Source organism: Crocodylus siamensis, chromosome 1, assembly GCF_052110815.1.
Source record: "Crocodylus siamensis isolate JL-2025a chromosome 1, ASM5211081v1, whole genome shotgun sequence".
In the NCBI taxonomy this organism is placed as follows: Eukaryota; Metazoa; Chordata; order Crocodylia; family Crocodylidae; genus Crocodylus; species Crocodylus siamensis.
In genome coordinates, this window is record NC_143395.1 from 407,016,484 (window position 1) to 407,042,847 (window position 26,364).

The 26,364-nt window shown below is 44.0% G+C and overlaps 1 protein-coding gene across 10 annotated transcripts in view; it reads left to right on the plus strand.

The window, feature by feature from the left end:
- DLG2 (discs large MAGUK scaffold protein 2) overlaps positions 1–26,364 on the plus strand; it is a 1,617,582-nt gene that overhangs the window by 102,971 nt on the left and 1,488,247 nt on the right. The window lies entirely within an intron of this gene.

Genomic DNA, 26,364 nt, shown 5'->3' on the forward strand with positions numbered 1-26,364 from the left:
AACAGGAAGCGCTGATGAGATGCCGTTTGCTTTTTTTGCCAGCACATGGAAGGATGCATGTATTCCATGTGGAGCTTTGCAGCAAATGTCTCAAACCCTTTCTTTGTTATGCAGAAAGGAGCAGACTTTGTGCTTGAGAGAATTTTAGCTGCTAGGCAGGAGGGAAGAGCAGCCAGGTGAAGCCGAGTATGATCTCCCAGTAGAGCAGGAAGTAGCTGGGAGCAATCCAGAACCTAGCATAAAGGAAAAAGCAGCAGTTAGAACGACCTGTTACATACTGCTACACTTCCCATCATTACTTCTCCAGAGGCCCTACATAGTGAGCTGAAGAATTCAAGCTTATGTGCAAAGGGGGAATTTTTGTTTCTAGTTCAGATATCTGCAAGGAAGATCTTTGGAGTGCGAACTACTGCAGGGCTATGTTCTTGTCTTTAGGCTATGAGTGCTGTGAAATGCCCTCATTTCCTTCAGTGGTAGCCTAATGATGCTATTTATATAGCTATCCCATTAATTATTTTACTGCTGGTACTTTCTGCACAAATTATTGTGGTTGGTATCTGAGACTGCAAGTGGAACTTGACTGGAGTGGCTACCCCACTCCTTGTCACTCAGATTTAAGAAAGGGGATGATTTTGGAGGTGCTTATCTCTGAGGAGATGAACTTGTTTCTCTTTGAATGGTAAAAGGAAATGCTTATTTACCATTCTGAAGGACAGAGACTAGTTTGTCTCCTGCCCAGAGTAAAGAACATAAAAGAACTCTTACGCCTTCCACCCTGTCTATCAGCGCTCCCTTTTAGGAACAGAAAGGTCAATTCAGCAATGTGTAGATCACATCCGAGGTTTTGGATTGGTCTATTACAAGATGAAGGAATTATTGATAGGTTTGGCTTTGAAGTTCCCCGAAGACCAAGGGTTTCTCTGTGTATTTTTTTTTTTAACTCCAAGCCAATGTATTTGTCTAACTCTCATTCACAGACTTCTATATCTTTCAGAATCTGTAATCAGACAAATATTCTGAATTCAGCTGGCACCTCTTGCAGCTGTTTCTTCCTGCCTCTCCCTGCCTTTGGCACCAGGCAATGAATGCCCCTAGGCATAACATAAGTTGGACTACTTTGACTTCAGTCTGTGATTTCTTTGTGATAAGAAATGAGGCATGACTCTCTTATCACCTTTGTTGAGACAGTGTTCTTGTTGTCAGACTTGAAAGGGTCTCTGCATCCCCTTGGGAAAACAGTGGTGTCTTGGAGAAAAAAGGTGTGTTACTCAGAAATACAGTCAGATTACACTACTCTCTGGCACAGCAGGTCAGCAGAGTCTACATAGCCAGTATCTATGTATGTGGATGCATTCTGCCCTCATGTTAAAAAAATAAAAAAATAAAGGTTATAAATAATGATGGCGGTGGGGTGGGGGAGTTTTGCCCAGCCTTAAAACTGAAATAACATGGTCCTTATTCTGGCCATCCTTCCTGTGTAGTGTCATCCTGGCTGAAGACAATAATATGTCTGAGATTTCCCTGTCCATTCGTTACACAGGTTAGGTTCTTTAACCACACAAAACATTAGGGCTATGCAAAATGGCTATGTTTCGTTTGGGTTTTGGATTTGGCCATTTCGGAGGGACAGTGATTCGTTTCGGTGTTTCGGATCACTGTTCTGTTTTGATTCGGCCAAATCTGATTTGGAGTTTCGACACTGTTTCAGCATTAATTCGGAGATTCAGATCAGCTAGGGATAGGCAGGCACAGCCAGGCGGCCGCAGGTTGTCCCACGGCTCCTCCGGCTCTGCCTGCCTCTCCCCGGCCAGGGGGAGCCATGGGAGATGCCCCTATGGCTGCCCTGCCCGGCCCCATCCTCTGCCCAGCCCCAGCCTTCTGGCACTTTAAAAAAAACCAAACTCTTGCGCTCACTGGCTGCAGCAGTGGCAATCGGGGCCTCTGGAGGCTTATGGCAGAACCCCCCTGTGCAGTGCGGGGCAGTGGGAGGAAGTAGAGATCGCCCTCCCCACCCCCACTTGGCACCCATGCAGCAGCTGTCACATTGTGTGGGGGCAGCATGGCTCGATAGGGTACGCACTGTCTGGGAGCTGGGGCGGCTCCAGCAGTCAGCAGGAGTCCAGCACTGCTCAGCTCCAGTGACCTCAGCTCTGCTGAGCCGTGCTGCACCCATGCCATGGGGCAGCTGCCATGTGGATGCCAGGCGTGGCGGAGGTGATATCCCCACTGCCCCGCACTGCAAGGTGAGGGGGGCTCTGAACACCACTGCTACAGCCTGTGCGCATGCAGGGCCTTTATTTTTTTTTAAATGCCAGAGGGCTGGGGCCGGGCAGGGTAACCACAGGGGCTTCTCCTGTGGCTCCCTCTGCCTGGTGAAAGGCAGGCACAGCCAGAGGAGCTGAGAGAGAACCTGCAGCTGCTTGGCTGTGCCTGCCTCTCCCCAGCCGATCTGAATCTTTTCCGAATCGATTCAGAGTCTTTGAATTCGATTAGGACCTTTTTAATGGTTCTCTGGATTTGATTTGGATTTGGGCCGAATCTCCTATGAATTGAATCAGTGACCAAAGCTTTGCATAGCCCTTCAAACCGTATCTTATCATAATAAAGCTGGATGGATACGTTTTGTCTCAATTTCTGGTTGTTCCCAAGTCAGAGTTTCTGGGGACAGAGTTGTACTTGTTTGGGTGACCCGAAGATCCATATTTTCAAAGGACAGGCATCAGTGTAACAGAGTGGCCTTTTTAAAGTTCCAGAAATATGGGGCACAGGATGGCCAAGAGAAATAGTTCAAGGGATTTGGTGCAGAGGGAAAATCTGTACTACTGTTTCCTTAAGAATATGAGAAAAGGAGATTTGCAGTAAAAGGCGGGGTAAGTCTTCTCTTTCCCTCTCAGCCAGCAAAGTCAAATCCTGGGAAAGAAGGACAACATGCATTCTGCCACCTTCCTCATAACGAGACAGGATAGTTGATGCTGACTGAGCTGAAGGGCCATATGGAAAACCTGCAGTTGGTGTGGTTGCACAGTCCTAGAAGGACAGCTCTGGGACTTTTGCTTCTAAGGAGAGCAAGTTCACTTGGTTTTGTGTGTAGGTCTGTGAATTGCTGAACTTGGAAGAGGCTGCTTTGGGTCAGCACCCAGGCTCCAGAAGGAGGTTTGCATTTGAAGGGCTAAGAAGGGTTGGCTCTCTGTGAAAGGCTTAGCAAATCAGCCTGAAATTGGGCGTGCGTAGTCTGGGCATAATTTACTGCGGAAGGAACTGAGAGCAATAGACTTCAAAGACGAGGCTGTGGCAAGGTGGGTATGTTTAAAGTGTGTGTGTGGGGGGGGGGGGGGCGAGGGAGAGGCGTGTCTTCCACTATGAAGCATAACCTAAGGCTTAACTAGGATTGCCCAAAGTTTGTACCTGGGAGCAAACTGCACCTTTCAGTGTGGTTATGTTTGTGTGTTTTGTTGAAACGCAACAATTTTCTTTTTACTCCAACCTTAGTAGAGCCTCTCTTTCCCTCAGACAGGCATTTTCTTAGCTGTCCAAAAATTGCTCATTTGGAGGATTCCCTATTGACTTTGCAAACAGTGTCAAGATTTTCAATTTAGGCAGGGGCTGCATTTAATTCTTAGACAACCTCCTGCCTCCAGACGTGGCTTCCTCCCTCCTACATCCCAGACAAAACTCTTTCCATATGGCTTAGATTATTTTCTCTTCCTCTACTGCCACCGAGTGCCTTGCCAACTCCTGTTCCATTCTTGTCTGACTAGAAGTGGGCCCTGAACATTTTTCAAAGCACCAAAGATACCCCATGGTCTGTGCAAACTCATACAGAATCAACACAAGCTGCTCCATTGGTTCTGGCAGGTGTTTGATCAAACATGTTGACATTTATATATATAATATGCATCAAAACACCATGTAAAAAAAGAGAACTGTATTTGGAGGTGTATGGCAGGGGTGGATCTGGGGGGGGGGGTGTACTGGTACATTTGCACCCCACTTTGATTCTTGGTCCACCCAGTTTACAACTAACTGTTAGACAGTGGCAGCAGCATTTCTAGTCAGGCTGTGCTGAGGAAGTCATTTGCCTTCATGGCTCATTACAGTTTACCTGATCCCGTCTAAACACTTCATTCCACAGGTGTTAATGCCCTCTCCTCTATTTAATGGTCTTGGTGTTCCCCCAATCCAGTTGTTCTACAATTCTGCAGACTGTTTTTATTATCCAGACTGCTCTGGGTAATAATCTCCTATTCCACAGCCCTGCAGACTGTTTTTAACTCAAGATATCAGATTTACGCAAATAACTTTGTCTGCCTAACTCATTTCAATGAAGTTATATTTGTTTTTGCTTCAATACATCCCTAGACTCCTAGTATATTAGTAAAGCTTCTACTTTATTTTTAGCTGGAGAAAAATAGGTCTTGTTTTATGTGCGATTATGCACCTCACCATCTGCACCCCCTTTTCAAAATTCTAGATCCGCCCATGGTGTATGGTAGAGCTATCCTTGTTCAAGTTTTTAGCCATTCAGGTCCACAAAGACAGACTTCTACCTGGGTGAAGTCCTACTGAAGTCAGGGATCTTCTCATAGCTGCCCAATTTTGTTATTGGCTGCTGTATTGGAGCCATAAATGGTTGTTTATGGAATCCTTCTCCTTCAGTGGAGGATGCATCTGCTTGATAAGTCCTACCAGAGGAGTGACATTAATTAGTAAATTCATTTCAGAAAGGTAACAAGACAAAAAGTATCAATAAACTTTGTAACAATGTCTTCCAGTAACTATAATTAACAGCTCAAATCTGGGGTTCTCCTACCTCAGAGAGTTCTCTATACTTCAGTAAAGCTTTCTAAATTCTGTTGTTGGACAGAGATGTACCACATAGATTTTGCATGTGGCTCAGTTTTGGTAGAATTGAGGTGGAGACTGGAAAAATAAAGCATATACTGCAAGGGTGCTTAAGCTATTAGAAAGAGTAGTGTATTGTCATTGTTTTCCAACAATTCATTGAAATGGTCTAAATTTCAATTGCACAGCTGAATTCAGTGGTGAAAACTCTTTAAGGCCTAACTGCAGAACAAGCTCCTAAATATTTGCACACAAATTAACTCTTATTACTTCTTATCTGGCATGTAGGAAATACCTTCTGTATTTTAAGGCCGTAGTATTTCTGTTGGTGCAAAAGCACCCATTGGCTTTAATTCCACGAGGAACAGCATTAGATGCAGGGGATCTGATCCTACTCATGTGGTCATGCTGGTCCCTTTTGGCTTTATATACTTCAAATCTATTAAACGCATTTAAATTTTTAGCCTAGTTGCTAACAGATCAATGTCGTTTATACATAGTTGTATCTCACAAGCCTAGAATTTTACCCAGTCATTTATGTATTGAGCCTAATAACTTATATATCACTAACGCATGTCTTCCAGATAGGGATCCCTCTTGACTTACAAATTTCTTGATAGTCTGTTCCAGCATTTAATAATATTTACTGTTAGGATGCACCTTATTTCCTGATTGAATTTGCTTGGTTTCAGTTTCCAGCCATTGGTTCTTTTTATCTTTCTCTCCAACAGACTGCAGTCAATACTCGGTATTTTTTTCCCCCATGCGATGCTTATATACTATAATCATGCCACCTCTCAATCTGCTTGGCAAGCTAAGCCAATTGAACCCAGTGCAAGAATCATTACTGTGGCATTTTTTCTGTGTCCTTTATAACTTTGCAAAATGCTTTTAAAAATATGGTAGTGGAGTTGTATGTAGGAATACCAGTATTGGTGTCACCAGTGCCATAAAGAGGTTCAACCCCCTCCTTGCTTCTAGTCATTACTCCTCTGTTCTTAATTATTCCCCTTTTGCCACAGTATCTTAAGTGGAATCTTATGTTGAGTTGTTTGTGATACCTGAATTCTTTTCAGTCTCGGTTTCCAGGATGTATTCCCCAGATCTGTAAGAATGATTTGCATTTGTTCTTCATTGTAGTGACCCTGCATATGGCTGTCAAAACATACCTTAATTGAATGACTGTTTCCAAGTGATCCAGATTGCTCTGTATGACAGCTTTGCTCTCTGCTTTATTTACCATTTGACCAATCATTGTGTCACCTGCAAATTTTATCAGCAGTGGCTTTCATATTTATGTCCACATCATTGATGGGAGATGATGAATAGCATAGGACCTAGGATTAATCCCTACAGAACATCATTAAAATGCTTCCATTCAGTGATGATTTTCCACTGACTACTACTGCTTGACATATTAGTTAACTAGTTCTTAATCCATTTAATACATACCCTGTTGTTTCATAGTGCTAGTTTTATTTGGAATATCAAACAATACTAAGTTCAAATGCTTGATAAAAGTCTCAGTGTATTAAATCCATGCAATTATCTCTATCAACCAAACTTGTAATTTAATCAAAAATAGAAGTTGTTTTTCATTGAGCCATGTTGATTGGCATTAATTATAATCCTTTTATCAACTGAATACTCAATCAGTTCTTTCACTGTTTTGCCTGCCATTGACGTTGTTCTTACTGGCCTATAATTCATCTTGCTTGCCTTTTTGAATGGGGAACATTAGAACTTTTCCAGGCTTCCAGAGTGTCCCAGATATTCCAAGAAATGTACATCAATTGAGCGGTGATCTTCTCAGCCAATTATTTTAGCACTCTAAACAAGATAAATTACTGTATGTATTATAAGATAACCCTGATTATAGAGATTACTTCCAAATGATTAGATTCTATGTATTTTGTTATAAATTTTCAGGTATGGAATCTAGTTAGTGGGGGTTTGCCTTGACTTTGTCCCTGTCTCACTCTACAGCAGGAAAAACAAATCTGGGAATCAGGTAGCCCCCTTGCCCTCTGCCTCCCCCCCAACTTCTTCCCCCCTCATTACTGCATATAGAACTCATAGACTTAGTTAATCAAGAATTGATTCAGGTTTCCTTTTTGAAACTGCAGCAAGTTTTTAGCACGGTACTGTGACAGAGGGCAGCTCTTGGGGCTGAATCTTCTGCCATCCTTCCCACTTGTCTCTATGGGGCAGTCCACCCAATGTTGCCTGCTGTGACTTTGTTGTTTCCAGAAACTGATGGTGTAATGCCAGGGGGTGCTATCTGCAGCTCTGAACCTTCCCTACACTGCAGCCCATGTATTGCAGATGGCATCCAGATTAGTATTGCTCCCCAGTCTGAGACTGGAGCAAATCCAGTCCAAAGTTGGGCTCCACTCACCCACGTATTCATACCACCACTTTTCTCACAGGAGGTCTCTCACACTCTGCCCCCTCTCACTGGGGCCTTTGGCACACCGCCCATTACTGGGCCACACTCCCCTGCCTTTGCTCCTCCTTGAGAGTCCCCTCTTGGGCTATCAGGCTTCACTATACACATAATGGTCTCACCACTCAGTCATTTGGTTCCCGTGAGTTCCCCTACTATACATGTTCTGGCCTTGTGCCAAACCCTGGGCTAGTTCTGCTCCAAGCCCCTCACTGGGCAACTCTACACTATGCCCCACCCTGGGCTCAAGCTTGCAACCAACTTCTCATGGGGCCCAAAGGTGCCCTGCCACACACACTTTAAAGCAGAACTTTTATACCTACCTATATATAATACAAAGTTTTTTGGGTTTTTTGAAAAATAAATAAATAAATAAAAATATATATATTATACACACACACCTATGTCTTTACAAACCTGTCTCAAAACAACTATGGCTCACCTGACAGTCCAAAACACACCTGTACAGTGGCTATGTCTACATGAAACATTAACTACACAGTAGTTTGTTACTACTGTGCAGTAAAGCTGCAGGGCAGGAAGTGTGATTTGATGCTACTACAGAGTAGTAACAAGCTACTGAACAGTAGCAATGAGCTACTGCACAATCAACACCACCAAAAAGCCATTCAGGGACTTTAGTTACTGTGCAGTTAGTTAGTATTTGTGTATACAATAACAAGTGTGCAGTCAGCATCTTGTGTAATGTGGCTATTTACATCATCCTTATTCTCATTACAAAGACAGTACCATATACCAGTGTACCCACATGTTTGCATGTCCATCACTTTCACCTTTAGCCATCACCAACACACAGAGCACTACCTATGAATCTCCTTCCTATCCCTTCTGCTACACCCCCTTCCAACTGCCATAGTGGTTCCCTAGCCTTTTCACTTGTCACCATGCATGATATTAATCCAAAGCCAAAAAACTCATGGTTTACCATGTAGTTCATTGGGCTGGCCCCAGTAGAAGCAACAGCACTTCAAGCCATGGTGACCCCAGAGCTCAGCACTGCTCAGTATGTGTATACTCCAGATACCCACAACAAATGATCCTAGTGCTAATTAGCCCTGCAATCAAGACTGGAAGTGGGTGTTCTTGTCAAGAGTCCTGGGATGCTCCAAATGTATATGCCGATGAGGTGCAGAACAACCTGATCTGGCTTCAACTCCTGGAGGGTGGGACCACACAAATCATATGCAACAGGATATGAAAGGGGGCAATAGAGGGATTCTGGGTGAACTGTTTGAGGCTCCATTTGGTGATGTTTGCCATACAGTTAAGGTTGATGTAGAAACAGGAATCATTGGACATGGGAAAGAAAGGTGTAGCTCAGCTGTGGGAATAAAGAGAAAGTTGAAATATATGTAATGTAGTGGCTCACCATGACTTTAGTAAGAGTTGGCACTGAGGAGAACTGCAGTCAATTGGTAGCAGCATATATTTTATTTAGACGGGCTGCACTAACCTATCCTTGTGGCTAAGATCAAGTATAGCTTTTTAGTATGAAGGGGAGGGTGTTAGGGCTGGATCTGGCCCTCCCAGTGCTGGCCTGGTTCCAGTTCCCTGCAGATGAAACGCCCACCCATTTTTTTAAGGGCCACACACGGAGAAAAGCTTTCCATCAGCATCTTGGCCTTTCAATTAAGATCCAATGTAGCATTTTTGGCACCAAGGGGAGGCTGTCAGGGCTGGCTTTGGCTTCCCAGTTCTGGTCTGGTATTGCAGTACCTCCAGGCCTGGTTTCCTGTGGAGGGAACACCCACCTGTTTTTCTTTTTAAGAGCCAAAATAAAGATCCCATCACCATTTTTGGCACCAGGGGCAGGTGTCAGAACTTGCCTGGTCTCTCCAAGGGTCAGCCTGGTATTGCAGTACCTTCATGGCCCAGTGCTTATTCCCTCCTGGGAGAATAATGGCCTGTTTTTTGGTGGTTTTTTTTTTTTTTTTTAAGGGCCACAGAGAGAGAGAGAGATGCACAGAAAGGGTCTTGTTAGCCTGTTTGCCCAATATAGGCCATGTATTTTACAGTCATGCTCAGTATTGACTGCATTTATTCAACTTCATAGTGGCTCTCCATTACTGAGCACATGCTGCTTTTGGCAACAGTTTAATGGGACAGAAAGTATTTAATAAAATTTCTTTGTATGACAATGTAAGATGGGGGGCTTTTCCCCCATGCTGACTGTGGGGGGAGAGAAGCCTCTCCTTGTATTCAAGTAAATACGGTATTTGACACTCTAAAGATTGTTTTGCTTCTTTGCAAACACTGCAGATACACTTATAAAATAATTCTGCTTTTCCTGTTATTATTTTCAATATCCTTGTTTAGTAATGGGCCTCTATGGGCACGTCTTTTGTTCCTAATATATTTAATAAACTACTGAGTCTGATCAATCATGTGTTCTTCCCTGATATCTTTAGCTTTTTAAAATCAGCAATTTATACTTTATATCAATTTCTGTCATCTCCCTCTTCTCCCATTTGTTATATATTGCTTTTTATTTCAGTTTCAGTTTTTGTTTTCCCACAGATCTTGAATGGGATTTTAGCCAAATTTGTCTTTCCTCTGTTGAATCATGGCTTTTTGATGATATAATAAATATTTGAAATGGTTGCCAATTTGCACTCGTATTTGTTCCCCTCAGTTACTTTGATTCATACTTTTCCAAAATTAAAAATTAATTAGCTCTTTTGAAATATGGAGTTATTTAATTATTATTGTCCTATGTGTGCTCATAAAGGAAAATATCCAGTCAGGAATACTGGTCACTAAGCAATTACCAGCTTCTAGTCTAGTGTTTACTTCACCTTTTATACATCATACAAGTTTCAAAATACATACCTTTTCTTGGATGCAATGATTCTGTGTTAGAAAATGATCATATAATGTTTTTTAAGCTAATCTCCTACTACTGGCTATACAGGGATATGCAACATGTGTTTTGCATAACAAGTTGCCCTGTGTAATGTTAATGACTTAAGTTGTCCTTAGGCAGTAATATCTCCTAGTTTCATTTGTCATCTGTAACAGATACAACTCCTCTTTACAAAAATCAATAAATATGCATTTAAAACCATGCAGTTCTAGGTTATCAATAGCCCTAAAACAAGTAATCTTTAATATTGGGTATCACCTTCCTGTACTCCTTCTGCTTGCTCCATGTTTTCTAAAAAGGTTATAACCACAGATTTTGACATACCAGTCATGGAAATCATACCATGATTTCAACAGTGCAAGTTATATCATCTTTCTTCTCATCCATGGGAGTTTTCAATTAATTAGACTCCTATTATTGTACATAAGCAAGTGAAAGGATGTTTTTCTTTGCAACATTGCCTCCATTTGTTGGCAGTTTACTAACTCTGAGTTTGTACCACATTTGCCTTCTCAGTGGACTTACCTACCACTGCAACAATAACAGCCCTGTCTGGCCATTCCAGCTGCTCTTCTTAAACACAAGCCATCCAGCTCATCTTACCTGTGCATTGTAAACCATTTCAGTCATACTGTTCTCTCTCCCACTGGAATGTGGCTCAGTGTTTCATAAAACCTTCAGCTTTGGGCCAAGTCATCTACCTTCTTTTCTGTCCACTGTTTTTGAATGACACTGAAGGGTTCTCTGAAAGATAACTTGGGCCTTCTTTCTCTTCACTTCTCTTCCAAGATCCCTAAAGTTGTCTTAAGTCTGTGGAGTTCTCTACGATGCTATGTCATTGTGATGGAGCCATCACCAGGGCCAGTCACAGTATCAGCCGGCCCTCCTGTCTAGGGCAGTCTGCCCACCTGCCTCACCTACCATGCCTTTGTTGTAATAAAAATCAGTAGTTTTTTTGTAAGGCAGAAGGCTGTCCATTTTCTGCCTGGATTCCAAGGGCATTATATACTGCTTTGACCTTCCCTTTACTGTGTCCCATGCCTTGCAGATGGCATCCAAATCACTATCCACTATTACTTCCCTGGCTCCACTGCTGAGCTGCACCTGGTCTCTGGCCCAAACCCAGAATCAGGTGTCCAGAAAACTTACCCTGGCCACAAGCCCCCTCACTAGGGCCTTACCTCATGCCCCCTCACTGGGGCTTGTTTTTATTGAACCATTTGGGTCAGCCTATGCGCAGTCCTTCAGGCCACATAGACCCTACTCTATGTGCCCCTGCATAGCCCTTCAGCCTATGCGGACCCTAATCTTCGCCTACTCTGCATGGCCCACTACACACACTGTGGTCCCTCACTGGGGCCACTGTTCCACCCCCTCACTGGGACCACTACTCTGCCTCCTCACTGGGACTACAGGGTCTTATGCCCCATGGGTCTCAGGTGTCCATAGTCATGCCTGGAACCCACTCTTGGCCTATGGTCCACTCAGGACTCAGGCATCTCTCAACATACCTGGAGCCTGCCTCAGGCCCCACTCAATGGGCCTAGGTTCTGCTTCAGCCACCTCCCCACCAGTGGACCTGGGCCCCTATGCTTTTCTCCCCTAGCCTTTCCCCTCCATGCAGTAACCCACAAGTCTATGGGGGCTGAGGGTTTCTGGTGCCCCATACCCACCCTTAACTAGGGAGAAACAAGTATGGCATTTCCTGGAAGCTGCTCTGGCACAAGCAGCCCCACCACACCATCCAACCCCAGTTTGGTCATTCCCCAGGACCAGGAACCTCCTCCATCCCCATAATTCCTGCCCCTTACCTCCAGGTATACCTGGGAGCAATAGTACTCCAGCCAGGAGATGTTGCTCCAGCCACACCTGCTGGCTTTGCCTCACAGGGCCTCCTCTTATGCTGAGGCTCCACAGTCCAGCTCCAATCAGGTGGCCTGCTGGCTGTCATGTGACCACTTGATTGGCTCTGCCATTACCTGCAGGCTGCCTCATAGCTTGCTCAGTCCCTTAGTGCTCTGCTACAGTCATTTTTCACTGTTGCTAGTGGAGGCTATATTACTTCATAGCTCTTTATAATCTTGCCATTACACCTTTATTTTTTTGCCCTGGGAGATAATGCAGTATTCTGTCATCCTTACATGGACAGAAATCATTGAAGATTGATGCTTAATATACTAAGAAAACAAGCAGTCATCAGTGGGCACATCTACACATGCGGTGTTAATACTCACAAATAAACTCTGGAGCTTATTACTTGGTTGTTTTTTGCTCATGGATACTCTGTTTGAATGTGTGCCCAGGAGCAAATAACTCTGGAGTATATTGCTCTGAAGTTTATTTGTGTGTAGCACAGTGAGCCTGATTGGAGTAGCCCCAGCTGGCAGCAGCCCAAGGCTGCTCTAACTACTCTTAATGTGCTGTGGAGGGGCTTGTTGGGTCATAAGAATGCTTCAGTGTGGGGCTAGCTGGGAGGCAACCCCCATCCTGAAGCACCCTTATGCCTCAGCCAGTTGGGCTGTGTCTACACTTGTGCTGCTGCACATGAAAAAAACTCCAGGGCGGACTAGAACTTATATTTACAAGTACTAACCTACTCTGGAGTTTATTAGTTTCATGCATCCTAGTAGGGGTGCATGTATAAACATGGAAATGTTTACTGTGGAGCTAATTAGGCAGCTCCACAGTCAGCATCTCATGTGCATTCACCCAGTGACTACATAATTAGAAGTACCTCTCCTGGTATCTGCTATTTCAGTTTTCAGGGAGACCCATAAGAAACACCCACTGTACCTTTCTATCCCTGAGATTTAGTGAGTCAGCTAAGAAGGCATGAGTGTCAAAATGATTCTGACCAGGCCGACTGCTTCCTGGTTCCCTTTTCCCCTGTGTGCCACAAATTGCTTGTCTACTTCTTTAGTTTCTACTCACTGTAGTTCCTTTGTGGGTAGCAACAATTTCCAAATATTTATGCTTGCTTTTTCTGATGTGATATAGTGTTCCCCAGGGGAGACTCAATAAAAATCAATGGGGGACAGCCTGAAATTGAGAAAACACAAACACTGTAGTAACTATAAGCAGAATCAAGCCTTTATGTTGTGGCTGTTGTGCATGGGACTCATACGGGGTAGCAAGATGTTTCTCTGACATGGAAGAACTTAGACTTTCCCTAAAGGAGCCAGGTATCTTAATGCATAGTACTATAAAATAGGAGAAGTGATTTGATTCATCTTCTGTCAAGAAGAATCCACAGGTGGTGGCTGTGATGGCAAATGATTCACTAATTCTTAAGTAAGTACTGTGTAAAAATAAGATACAGAAAATAAAAAAAGGGCAGATCTAAAAGTATACAAAGGGAAAATTATAGGCAGAGGAAAGGCAGAAAGAAATTACAGAACAGCAGACAGGTACAGAAATCTCAGTATTGTGGAACTCAAGAGTGACAGGAAATATAAACCTAGCTGTGAAGAATGAAGTAAACAGTTTAAATGCAACAGATGAATGAACTGTGAAGCCCTGGCTGATTTGCAATTTCATATTTAGGATCCCATTCAAATAACTTTGCATTATTTTGCTTATTTATGTAAATATCTCTTGAAGATTGTAATCACTTACCAGATACTGGGAAGGCTCATACCTTTGGCCTTCGGTGTTAATACAGCTGACTTATGCAGAAGGTTAGATGAAACTCATAGTACTTGGAAGGCTTTGTAAGATCTATGGCAGGGCTGGCCAGCTTCTAAGTGTCCAGGAACCACATACTGCATGGGCTGCACTAGCTTGGTCCCTGGCCCACTGCTGTGTAGATGCCCTCCAACCCCTGCCTTCTGCATTACGTGGGCAGGTGCCCTCCTCCCCTATACCGTGTTTCCTGACCATGGGCTTTCCCCTTGCACTGTGCCAGCAGCTGGGCTGGTAGCCTGAGGGCTGCAGATTAAGCCCTCATGGGCTGCCAATTGCACAGCCTGATCCAGTTGCTGAAGATGCAGTCCTGTATATCTGGGTGTCAGCATTTGCATGTCTAGGGACACTGAAGTTGTCATACTAGATCTGACCATTGGCCCAACCGGCCCTATATTCTCTATGTGACAGTGCTCAGCACCAGCTGCTTCAGAGAAAGTTACGAGAAGCCTTACGACAAGCAATCTGCTACAGTTTTCAAGGCCAGTCCCACTGGCGGAGCTTGCTTAGGCCTTCTCCAGTGATGAAGAACTTAGGCTGCCAGAGGCCTACACTAGTCTAGAGAGATTTTGATTCAGCCCAAATATAGGTTCCTTTTAACTGTAGTGAGCTCTGTTTTAACTGGGATGCGAAACATTTCGAAATTGTGACAGGAGTTTTTATTAGGATTCTTATAATGTTCCTGAATCCCTTTTATTTCTCTTCACTGTTAGCAGATGTTGGATTTTGGGCAGTCTCCTCATTCACGTATTGTGTAAGAGAGTGAATGGAACTGCCTAATCTACCCTCTTGATATCAGTCATTATTTTATCATGTCCCTTCTTCTCTCTTCTCAGAGATAAACAGTCCTAATCTTTTTTTAATTTCCTCTTCATATAATTTTTGTTGCCCTTCTTGGAACACCTCCTCCTTCCTCAGTCTCCTTTTTGATGATCAGGCCTACACACACAGCATTCCAGATGAGGGTGCAACACTGATTTACATAATGGCATTATAATATTGGTATTCAGTCTTCACATCCATTCAGTCTCTATATCTCATTTGCTGCCAAAGGACATCCTGCTTCATCCTCCGAATGCAGTGATGCATAAGCAGAAGGAGTAGGTTGTGGGGTTTTTCAAGTATATATTGGTATGTAATAGTCAGGAGTTGAAGCTGTGGTTAAGGCACTGGACCAGGACTCAAGGTTTTGCATAAATCCTTGGCTCTGCCATGGATTTCCCATAATCATATGTAAGCGACTCGAGCCCAGATCCAGAAACAAAGGATTTGGGTGCAGGGATGCTGTGCATACCATACCTAACTTCTAGATGCTTGACTCTGTGTGGAATCTGCAAACTCAGGTCAGGTGTCTGAGTTCCCTGGGCTTTAAGTAGGGAGGTTTAGGCACCTAGAACTGGAATTTACGGTGGTTACCAAGCTGAACAAGGGGGCATAAGCCAATATAGAAATGCTGAGAGGGGCATGTCTGAAAAGCAATATTCCCTATGTTTAGATTCCTCCCTCAATACATATGTAAAACTGGGATTTGCTGCCTGATGCTCTTCCCTTAGATTTACAAAGTCTTCATTTGCAAGTGACTGGCTCACTTTTTTTGTGTGCCAGTGTAGGCATATGCCTTTTAGAGAAGGCCTTATGGTTAGAGGATTTGCCCAGAAAGTGGGAGACCTGAGTTATAGGATGTCACTAGCTTTAGGAGATTCAAACTCACATCTCCGACCCCCTAGAAGGCTGCAGAGTACACAACTGTATTGCGCAGGGCACTATGGAATATGATGTGTAGAGATACTTTCCACCATTCCTCTTGAAGCAGAGTTGCTGGCCAACCAAAACTGGAAGTTTCATGGGCCCAGAGGATAGGCTAGCAAGAGAGAACATGACTCGATAGACCGGTGTGGGCCAAGCTTTTTGGCAGGCATACCACAACAAAAGCCTAACAACCTCCCCAAGTGCCACCTTGATCCTCTTACCCTGTCCAATCTGTCGCTCTATTTTCTGTTCCCTTCCCTATGTTCCCTACTTGATTTGTTGCTCTGCTTTCTATCCTGTTTGTCACTATATTCCTTGCTCCCTCTTCATTCTGTTGTATGCTGCATACACAGGCTGTGCATGCCACTTGTAGCACATATGCTGTGGGTTGGCCACCCCTGCAGTAGACAGATGAGGAATCTCCCTTCCTGTAATGAAAGGCAGGTCTAGGTTTTAGTTCCTGTTGCTGGAACTGCTGATCATTTTACAGTAAATGGCCATTGGGTAAAATGTTTAAACAGCATTGGAAGCAGGGATCAGAGCCCAGAACCCTTACCTTCCTGTGGGATCACTCCTTACTGGGCCACAAATTCCAGCTCTTTCTGGCTCTGTGACCTTTGTGAATCTTGGTCATAAGTCCTTTGTTTAGGATCTGTCTTTTAATCTCCATCTCAGTTCCATGTCTCAAAGCAATGTTAGGATTTCCTTTATCTGCCTCATCTAAGTGTTCACAGGACTTAGCAAAATAAAACAGAACTTTTATTGGAGCTGTTGAGCACAACTCTACTGCAAATATATAGTAATTATAATAATAGCTCCCCCAGGTGTTTTCCTGATTCTGGCCTCCACAAATCTGTGACCTCAAAGGCTAGGGACAGAAGTTACACACAAACTGGTATAAGTGATCGGAAACTGGTTCAGACGTGTGATACAATAAACTGCTCAGTGCACATAAACTGCTTCCAAAATGGCTGAAACTGGTTTAAGGTAAACCTGGATGGATGTAGTGTCAAACTTCACTGATTTGGGTTAAATAGGTTTATTGAACTTCTGTCCCAGATCCCCTCCAGATTCAAGTTAACTCACAGTCCCCCAGCATCCCAGGATGCTTTGTATCTCCCCCACAATTGCCCTCACCCCGCCACGCAGGGTGGGTGTCTAGCCTTAGCCCAAGCTGTCTGCTCCAGCCGAGCAGAGGTGTCCTCTAGCACTTCCCGGCTTCTAGTTTGGGCCACTGCAAGCATGTGCCTGCATTTCTGGAATCAAAAGTGAATGTCTGTTCACTTGCTTCTTAGTCTCAGCTTCATAGATTGAACCAAACTGTGAAGATTGAATTGATTCAGCCTCAGGCTTTTTGACTTCCTGTACTTACCCATAAATGAAAACAAAAATGCTCATTGCTTCCTTTGCACCCAGTCTTTGTAAAATGGTTTATAATTTTTATTAACCTTTCCCCCTTTTGTCTTACATTTCACTTTTGTTATACAAAACTGAAATGTTTAAAATACCTTCTGATAACTGTGTGTCTTATACTCTTTGTTTCTAGGTTAATATCAAGGGAACAGGGATACTTCACGTTGTTCAAAATTAAATTTTGCTTTTTTTGGGCATTAATAATGTACTCCTTGTCCCATATGTCCAACACCTGAAATATGAAGGTTTCCCCTGGTAATTTACATTCTGTTTTCCTCCAGAAATTTGGAAAGCTTTTTTAAAGCCTTCACATGGATGCAGTCATCCATCACATTCAGCTGCAGAAGTAGCTGGTTATTTCTCTTCAGGATATTCAAGTGGCTCAGTGCGTCTTGCATTTTTAGCTTTATTATGGAGACATGTTTTGAGTTTGGGACTGGGAACCACAAATGTCTGAATCTAATCTCACTACTTGATATGTAGCACTGAAGAAGCCAATAAAGCAACAGTTTCAACAGAGGCCAGTAACTTGAATGTCCCAATTTTACTGGTTATCCAGTTTGAGATAACTAGAGGCTGGTTGCTTATATTTTTTCTAAGTACCGACTACTCACAGCTTTTCCTTATGCTGAGGCCTAGAAGTACTCAGTAACCTTGAACATTAGCCAAAGGCTTCTCAGATTAGACACCCAAGATCAATAATGGTTCTTGCGAGATTTTAAACTTAATATCTCTGGACTAAGTTCTACCCTGATCTTCCAAAGTTATTGTCATAATTTCTACTGAATACTGCACAGTATGTTGTAAGGTTACAAAATCTCAAAATGTTCAATTCATAAGACTTAGCACAATGGACTTTAAAAAGTAAAATTAACTTAATAGGTTTGGCTGTGTACATTTTTCATTGCATTATTCCAGATACAATGGTATTTGATGCATCTTGGTAGCTGGCACTGCTTACCTTCACTAGTCTAAGAAAGAGGTAGATAGCGGTGTCAGTCTGAGGCTAGGAAGAAGACATGGTAGAGAGATGTACCTTATGCATCTTTGATTCAGTTAGTCTACAAGGTGCATCATATAAGAAAGAAAAATTCAATTCCCTTGTTAGTGAAGGGGGCTGTAATACAAAGAACTCTTGAAATCATGCACAGATACTGCAAATCAGAACATGATTTCAATTTAAACACTGCATCAAAATCTATTGCCAAATAAAAAGATAGTTGACCATCTGAAGATTATGAGACCTGTGCAGATTATAAAACCCCTACAGATCCTACTGTCTACAATGATAGTATGCAAAGAGCAAGCCTTGCTGGAGAAACTTGCTCTTTCTCAATGTAAAGCTGTATCACACATCTGTATTTGAAGTGTGAGCTCCAGTTTCACTGGCTCTGAGCTCTGTTTGTATGGACTGAAACACTGGCAGCAGGAAGATAAGCAGCAGAGAATGATGAATGGAAAGGTGTCCCGGAGGGATACTGATGGGATCTGTTCTGGGCTTGTTCTTCCTGGACCATTCCTATAGTGACCTGGAAGGAGCTGTAAACTATCTATCAGTTAAGGGCAACATTGTCTCTTCCCCTTCATGGGCTAGCAGCCTTTTGGGTATGGAGAACTAAGGGGAAAATGGCTTCTGTGGAGCATCTGTACTTCTTTCCACATGAGTGGTCACCAGATTGACTTCAGCTCCTCCCCCCACCCCCACCCCCATGGGTAAGCCAGCAGAGGTGAGCAAGTAGAGAATGAAAAGTAATTTTGCCATGTTAACTGCAGCTGGTGGCAGATAATTTATGCTTGTCACAGTGAAGCAAGGGGGAACACATTACTGACTATGAGTCAAGGTTTGTTCCTTGATTCGCTTCCTGCTTGGGGCAGATTGTAGCTCTGAATGAGCAGATGACATGGCCTTGGGAAGTAACATGCAGATTGGTGAGAAATAGAGGACAGGGAAGTAAAGACTCAAAATAAGCAAGAAAATGAAAACATTCAAATGGGAAAGTGCAGCCAAATTCATTGGGGATTGATATGAATCTCAGCTGGAGGCCCATGCTTAGAGCACTGAAAATGGGAAAGATCTGTAGACAGCAGTGGGAAAACACTTAGATTTGGGCTTCTGCTGCCAGCGAAGCGTGATTAGTGGCAACGCAGAGGTAAAAAACCCCATGAATCAGGGAGATGTATGTAGTACAGGTAGAACAGTATACTCTGTATGGGACAAGTGAGCACCAGAAAGACTTGAATAGACTTGGACAAACTGGAGGGAAGTCACAGAAGAGTACTACTGAAATATAAAGGAGCTAGGAAGAATGACATCCATTTTTAATTAGAAAATCAAGTGGGATAAGAGTAACTAGCTGTGAGTAACTGAAGGGTGTCATTAGTAAGCAAGGACTTTATTTAGAGTGGAACAAAGGAATAATGGGCCTAAGAAAGGGCAGGTAGGAATGCTTTTAGAGTAGGATCTACTGGACTGAGGAACAGTCTCAAGGAAAGCAGTAGTAATCCTGTCTTGAACGTGTGATAATTCCACTTGGGAGAATGATGGAAAAAGTGACAGAGTTGGCCCAATTCCCAGTCGCAGCGTGGCTGTTTTATACACTTTGGGTTTGTTCACACTTCAGACTGCAGTGTCATGTAAAGACACCTGAATTGGCTTGAGTAATGGGAGCAATTTAGTTATGGAAGCCTGGAGTTCCCTGTGGGCTAATATGCTCTGTCAAGAAGAAAGCTAGACAGTCTCACCTGCCGAGGGCAACTTGTTTAAAGCTATCTGTGGTATAACTCCACTGTACTGGAAAGGGTCCTTTGTCAGTATAAAAGGACTTTTCCCAGGAAGACTCTTCCAACTCTAATTTGTATAATTTTGGATAAAGTTTATTCATATTTCATGGTACAAATACAGCTCCTCCATCATTCCTCAAGCAGCCTCCTCCTTAATTTTCAGGTGTGGAAGTTTTTGTTTTTCTGTCTTCAGAGACTTTTTCTCCCTCCTCTTTGTATCTCCATCCAGGATAATTGGGCAGTCATAGGTCCTCTTCTTTGGGGTGTACCAGATGGCTCCTCTCCTGCTTCTGAGAGGAGTGACCCTCAGCCCTCTCATTGGGATCTCTTCCCCAATCACACGGATTTTCATATGGACAGCCTGTTGTACCACTTAAGTTCCCTGGCATGTTCTTCTTTCAGATGTAAGTTTATAGACCACATCAGAAGCGGTTGTAGTCTTTGCTTCTGTGCTCTGCTGTGGAACTGTCTGAAGCTGATACTCAGATAAGGCAAAATGCTCATAGGATTTGTTCACACAATTTTACATCAGCAAGTTATAAGCCTTGTTCATTACTGATGATGTTTGCTGTGATTTTTTTTTACTGTTCTTATACAAAGTTTGGATGCTTATTTTTGTTTAATAAAAGAAATAGGCCTGAGTGATGGAAGGACACTTCCTGATTGGAGATCTTAGAGAACTGCATGGTATAGGGGGACTCATGCATAATGCTTTTCAGTGTTGGTTCAGGTCAGCTCAGTGCAATATTTGCTGAAGGGTGTTTGCATTTGATGACCATTTTGTGGCCTTTTCATTATGCAGCAATTTAGTATTCTTCATCAGTATCAAAGACACAACAAATGGTAGCACGTTGCTAGGGACTAAGCAAATTTAATACAACACATACTTCACTGTTGCATTTAACAATTAATGGCTGCTCTCCTATGTTTATTGGGTCACCCCCATTTGGCTCAGTTCCTTCCTTAAGTTTTATTCCATGCTTACAAAACAAAGACATGAAGACACTGTTATGCAAAAAAAAAAAAAAAAAAGTTCCTTGTTGCTGTGAACTGAAGCTGTTCATTTTTTATGTGATTTTTTCTTCAGGACCCCTGAAGCTTCTAATGACCCCCAGGATGGGGGGTGGCAAGGGTACAGTACCTATAAAACGTGTGATTGCTTTTAGGGCCAAACCTTTTAAACTGTCTTCCTACATTAATTGATATTGGTGTGTTGCAACAAAGTAGGTCACTAAAATCTGAATGCAATGTCCACTAGAGTCAATGGTAAAGCACCGAATGACTTCAGTAGGGAGCCTCTGGAACTATATGCACAATTTGGTGTGTACAGCTGTGTCTTCCAAGCGTTATTTTAGCAGTTACTCTTCTGATCCCCTTGCTCTTGGTGTGTTTCTGTAACCTCCCATGCCTCTCCTCTGGATGTCATGGGTAGGGATGCCTCTCAAACCTTGCCGTGGCTTCTCGGGGCGGACGTTCTCATCACCAAGCAACTTTGGGCTGGTTCCCCAGGGGCCTCGCTTACCACATCTTTGATGATTAGTTTGTTTGAACTGGGAGGACGACGTTTGGTCCTGCTCCCCTGGGGGCCTTCCCTTGGTCACTTCCTCTGCTCCTTTTATGTGGGGCTCTGCCTCCCCTACACCCCACCTATCACCAACTGTGATGTTGCCACTTGCGTTGTTGAAGGTGATGTCACAGATTTTCTTTAGCGCTTGAGCTCATAGGGTGTGGTGCCCACAGTCAGTTGGTGCTGTTCCTTCGCTGACTGTCTCCTGTAGCCTCCTTTTTCCTTCCTAGGCGTCATCCATCCTTGGCACTGTCCTATTCCCCAGTGCATCATCCCTTTCTTAGGCTGGGCCTTTGTTGCCCATCAGTGGTGTCTGTCTTAAGGTGTCGCTGGGTCCTGCAGGACTCCAGTCTTCATCAGCTCCAGTTGATGCCCACTCTGGCTCCGTGGGCAGCTCTCCCGGCTCATGCTGGCCATGGATCTTTGGGGAAACCCCCTCCTGGGATGCCCACCAGGTCCCCTCCCTGGGACCGCTGGTGTGCTCCTGTCCCTCCAGACCAGCTGGGGATTTCACTTCTGGTCCCCCCTGCTGCTCTTCCATCAGGCCTTTTATCCCCAGGTGTACAGCCAGCCAATTGGCCCCAGCATGCACATATAAAACATGCTCAAGCTGAGGTGGGAGCCGTCCCCGGCTTCTTCTGACTCATCGGTTTTTGGGTTTTTTTTCTTTGGCTTCATTGTTGCTGTGCTCATCTCCCAGCACAGCATCCTGCCACCTCCTGACTTCAGCGAGTAAGTCCTTTTCACAGTCTCATATTCATAATGTGGAATGTGGCTCATTATGTTTCAGTACATACATGACCCACAAGAATGCAACGTATACAAGTTAATATAGAGAATCAGATCTCTAGCTGGATTAAGTCTAATCAGTTGTCAGTGTCTTTTCCTCCTCATACAACAAAAGTATTCAGGACTTCCTCTTCCCCTCCCTGGGGCATGGTGGGTTTTAAAAGTATACACAGCAGGTATAGCCAAAGAGACACGTGGTTGTCCTGGCTGGGTATTGGAGATTTGTAAAGCGTGTCAGTGGATGTCACTAGAATGCTCAAAACAGTCAAAGGAATATTACTCAATACCCATATACTCCAGTAATTATGTCATTTTACAATAATTACAGATTTAACTTGTACATTTGACTGTGTGCGCCCAGCTGGGGAAACTGAACCAGTTCCTACCTTTTCCCACTTCTCTTGCATTCAAACCCAATTTTGCCCTTCTTCCCAATTTTTCCTTCTTCCCCAATCTTTATTGGACCCCTGCTAAACTCGATGGGACAACTGACAACCGACACCCAGGAAAAAGCCAACTTGCTATATGGGTGCTTTGCGTTGGTTTTTCACCAGTCCTAAGGGATCCCTGACCGTTATGGGATGGGAAGGCCTGGGTGAGGGAGATTCCTTACCCTCTATCAATGCTGACTTCATGAAGGAACACCTTGAGAGGCTGGATACCTTCAAGTCAGCTGGCCCTGACAGTTTACACCCCAGGGTACTCAAGGAGCTGGCAAGCGTCATATCTCAGCCCCTGGCACAGATCTTCGAGAACTTCTGGCACTCTGGTGAAGTGCCTGAAGATTGGAAGAAGGCCAGTGTGTTGCCTATCTTCAAGAAAGGGAGGAAAGTGGATCTGGCAAAATATAGGCCCATCAGCCTGATCTCTATCCTGGGGAAGGTTTTAGAAAAGATTGTCAAAGAGACCATTCTTAACAGACTGGCCGATGGCAACGTCCTGAGGGATAGCCAGCATGGGTTTCTTGTGGGTAGGTCTTGCTTGACCAATCTTATTTCCTTTTATGACCAGGTGACCTATCACCTGGACATGGGAGAAGAGATTGATGTCATATATCTTGACTTTAAAAAAGCCTTTGAACTGGTATCCCATGATACCTCTTCACAAAACTGACTAACTGCGGCCTTGGCTTCACCACGATCAGCTGTCTGGGGAATTGGCTCTGTGGTAGGACCCAGAGGGAGGTGGTTGATGGAAGTCAATCATCATGGAGTACTGGACCAAGGCTCTGTCCTTGGCCCTATACTATTCAACATCTTCATTAATGATGTGGACATTGGTATCACAAATGGACTGGCTAAGTTCGCCAACAACACCAAACTTTGGGGTAAAGCTGAGGACAGGAGGGTGATTAACATCGAAAAATGTAAGGTTCTCCACCTTGGGAAGAAAAATCTGCAGCATGCTTGTAGGCTTGGCAGTGCTACACTGGCTAGCACTATGGACGAAAGGGATTTGGGGGTCATGATTGACCACAAAATGAACATGAACCATCAATGTGATGCTGCAGCTAGTAAAGCAAGCAAAATGCTGGCTTGCATCCATAGATACTTCTCAAGCAAATCCCAGGTCATCATTCTCCCATTGTACTAGGCCTTCGTGAGGCTGCAACTGGAGTACAGCGTCCAGTTTTGGGCTCTGCAATTAAAAAAGGATGTGGAAAAGCTTGAGAGAGTCCAGAGGAGAGCCATGCGCATGATCAGAAGTCAGGAAAATAGATCTTATGATGAGAATCTAAGAGCCATGGGACTCTTCAGCCTGGAAAAGTGCAGGCTCAGGGGTGATCTGGTGGCCACCTATAAGTTTATCAGGGGTGACCACCAGGATCTGGGGAAATGTCTGTTCACCAGAGCGCCCCAAGGGATGACGAGGTCGAACGGTCACAAATTCCTCCATGACCATTTCAGGCTGGACATAAGGAAAAATTTCTTTACTGTCTGAGCCCCCAAGGTCTGTAATAGACTGCCACCGGAGGTGGTTCAAGCACCTACTTTGAATGCCTTAAAGAGAAATTTGGATGTTTATCTTGCTGGAATCCTATGACCCCTGCTGACTTCCTGCCTCTGGGCCAGGAGGCCGGATTTGAAGATCTTTTGAGGTCCCTTCCAGGCCTAATGTCTATGAATCGTACGAGAGCCCCAGATCTCTGTGCTGAAAAAATAGTATGTCACAAAAGAGGAGAACACATTCCCTAAACACCCGAGCTGAACTTTGCAGGGGCCTCAGCATGGTTCTGTTCCTCGTCTCTTTGAAAGAAGGGGCCAGTGAATCGTGTAAAGTTATCTTTGTCTGGGAATGACATGGAAATGGCAGCTACAGAATTAGCTTTCTGGCTTCTCTTAGGAGGTAGGATTTTCCACTATCCAAGATGTGTGTGACACTAGACTTGTTGGAAGTGCTCTCCATCTGCTGCAAGGAGGTAGAGCCATGACCCCACACTTTTCATAGATTCAAAGATTGTAGAGTTGGAAGGGGCCACAAAGGATTATCATGTCTGACCCCCCTGCTGCTGGCAGGAAGGAGGACTGACCCCAGCCAGGTGATTGTCAAGCCTCCTCTTGAAGACCTCTGAGTTAGGTGATAGTACCACCTCTCTTGGAAGCCCATTCCATATTCTGGCCACCCTTACTGTAAAAAATGTCTTCCTAATGTCCAACTTGAATCTGTTCTTCCCTAGTTTGCACCCATTATTCCTAGTTATTCCTAGGGGTGCTCTGGTAAATAGCACATCTCCAATTCCCTGTTGTCCTCCCTTGATAAACTTATAGGTGGCTACAAGGTCTCCCCTCAGACATCTCTTGTAAAGGCTGAAGAGATCCAGATCCCTCAACCTCCCCTTATAGGGTCTTTCACAGAGGCAACTAATCATGAGAATGGGCCTCCTCTGAACTCTCTCCAGATTCTCCATGTCCCTCTTGAAGTGCAGTGCCCAAAATGGGACACAGTACTCCAACTGCGGCCTGACCGATGCCACGTACAGAAGGAGCATCACCTCCCTTGATCTGTTGGTCATGCATCTGCTAATGCATGATAAGGTGCAATTGGCCTTGTTGATGGCCTCATTGCACTGCTGGCTCATGTTCATCTTGGAGTCAACTATAACTCCAAGATCCCTCTCAGCCACTGAGCTGCTGAGGAGGTGTGTTGGGGAGTCCTCCTCCCTAGGTGGAGTACTTTACATTTATCTTTGTTGAGATGCATCCTATTTCACTCTGCCCATTGATCCAACCTGTCCAAATCGGCCTGTATCTGCTCCCTGTCTTCTGGTGTGTTAACTTTGCCCCATAACTTGGTATCATCTGCGAACTTGGAGAGGCTGCTCTTTTCACCCTCATCCAAATTGCTGATGAAGATATTAAATAACACTGGTCCAAGGACCAAACCCTGTGGGACCCCACTGCCCACATCCCTCCAGGCTGAGAATGACCCATCCACCACCACACTCTGGTTGCGGTCCCTAAGCCAGTTGGCCACCCACCTGACTGTGTAGGCATCCACCCCACAGCACGCTAGTTTCTCTATGAGAATAGGATCCGAAACTGTGTCAAAGGCCTTCTTAAAGTCCAGATAGATGTCATCAGCCTCAGCTCCTCTGTCAAGGCAGTGTGTGAACTGGTCATAAAAGGCTATAACGTTTGTCAGGCAGGATCTACCTGTGATGAACAAGGTATGCCAGCAGGTTTGTAGACCATGTGGATTATAGAAGTTTACAGTACTTCATCTTCAGAAGTGCTACACTGCATGGCCTCCCTTGGCATCTGGTGGCACTCCAGAATATTGCCCTGAGTCTATGGCTTCATTCTTCTTCGAGTGAGGGTTCGTGTAACTCTTGATACAAAGCACAGGACTTAGAAGTATGTGTATTGAAGAACAAATTAACAGCACAATGGAGTGAAACAGTTGCACATAATTCACAAAGAGCTTTCAGAGATATCATGTTCATGGCAAATCAGCAAGATGGTGGCTCCTTGATGAGGGAATAAATAATCAGTAGACTGTCCTTAACTTAATCTACTGGCTTAATTACATTTCAGTCATGCTTGTCTAGCTTTGTATTGAAATACGCAAGAGATGCTTGTTGAAAAAGGAGGCATGAAGATTTAAAATCATCAAATGAGGAACTGCAAATAGTTCCTTCTTAGTCAAGTGATATCTAATTTTTATAGTTATGTGAAATATTTTGTGAAAAATCAAGATGGACATCTGGCCTCG